This window comes from Pseudophryne corroboree, chromosome 5, assembly GCF_028390025.1.
Source record: "Pseudophryne corroboree isolate aPseCor3 chromosome 5, aPseCor3.hap2, whole genome shotgun sequence".
Taxonomy (NCBI): domain Eukaryota; kingdom Metazoa; phylum Chordata; class Amphibia; order Anura; family Myobatrachidae; genus Pseudophryne; species Pseudophryne corroboree.
Window position 1 is genome coordinate 238,141,470 of NC_086448.1, and position 1,884 is coordinate 238,143,353.

Genomic DNA, 1,884 nt, shown 5'->3' on the forward strand with positions numbered 1-1,884 from the left:
GCAGTCTCCTCTCCCTATCTTCACTGATCCACATGCTACTTTCCACCATTGACCAGTGTGGACTCAGAGCTGCCCAGTGAGATCTGCATCAGCTGACCTGTAGCTTCAGATACTCCCCTGGGCAGATTCTCTCAATTAGGCCTCCAGCAATGAAGAGCAATCCTCTGTAGTGTCCCATCCAAGCCACTGGGCCCTCCTGTTGTGCCGATCCCACAGGCTATATCGCCCATGGCCAGCTCTTAATGATGGTTCCATGCTGCTATTATTCTTGCTGAAATTAAAACTTTCACAAGGCCATTCGTAATGAAGTCTATAATACAGTCTCCAGCATTTAATCTGAATTTACAGAATTGAGCTCTCATGTAAATGCTCTTGAAAGGAAGTAGAAGGAGATCATCAGTTTTAAGCAGATGTCTGAGCAGGATGGTATCCAGTTTAACCACAACCTTTTATTATTTTCTGACAAACAGGGGGATCTTGACAATAAGAGTGGAGAAATTACCTTAGGATCCATAACTTTCCCAGAAACCATGGGGTTGTTACAGAAAAATTACATTAAAAAAATGTCACACTGACACTTGGGATCCCAGAGCAATGTCACACTGACATTTGGATCAGAGGAGGATGGCATGCTGGCACTTGTAATTCCAGATTCATGGCACACTAGATACCAGAATAGTGGAACACTGGCACCTTGATATTTTTAGTCCCAGTAAAAGCCCAAGTACCAGTGATGTTCAGACTTTTTTTTTTCCTGGGGAACAAACATTTTACATGGTGACATTAGCTTATCAATATCAATAATGGTTTAATAAAAGGTTTTATTGTATTAATTTGTTTTGAGAGCCCTGTAAACTTTTATATTTTTTGTTTACATGGAGATATTAAACATGTTTGGTTGTTAAATTAAAATTCAAATAATGTTCTTTCTTTTCATCCAAGAGTTGGAGATATTCTGTAAAACAGAGCAAACAAAAGACTTTCTGCACTGTAATGATAGGCACACAGCCATCCTGGAAGACATTCAGCAACTTAACCACATGACAATATTCTGCATTGAGATATTATGTTCAATCATAAATGCTAAAGTTAAAACTACATTTTATCCTGGCTACCTACAAACTCCTTTTCCTTTTTTAGGATGACTGGAGACTACACTTAAAAAAGAACCGCTGACCTCCAGCTATTTCCAATGTTTCTATTCTCTGTGTGGGGTGTAGCTGGAAAAACTAGTCACATTACATTTGCCTGCACCTTGTTGCAGCGTGGTGTATTCAGTGACAGTGTAATTAATTGAGTCACTGTCGGATGCAATACTGGTGTTCGTCCACCAGGTGTCTCTTTTGAAAACCACAGTTGTGCATGTGTGAAGTCTCCATTGTAAAGTCAAACGATGCTTGTAGTTTAAGAATTACTTTTTGTAGATGATCTCTACATTAATTAGAAATATGAACACAGAAAAAGATTGGCTCAGTATCTGCAACGCACACAAAGAAAAGCACAGGTCACAGTTCTACACAGCTCTCTATAAGAAATAAAATCATTACAATCAGCGATAGAGCTGGGACACACAGCACTATAAAAAAATTACAATGAGCGACATCACTATGTCACTGCTGGTGTCAGTCACCTGTATCCATGGCTCTCTTGGCATAGTGGTATCGCCACTACGAAGAGGCCAGGCCATAGTGGTAGCTTGTTTTGGAAAAATTCTAAAAAGACTGTGGATACTACTTTCTACACAGATATAAAATACAAGTGTATCCTTTGTGGGAATCGAACCCTAACTCATAGGCATGGTAACCATCGCTGATACCACTATGCCAAGAGAGCCATGGAGACAAGTGACTGACACTTGCAGTGACAAAGTGATGTTGCTCTTTT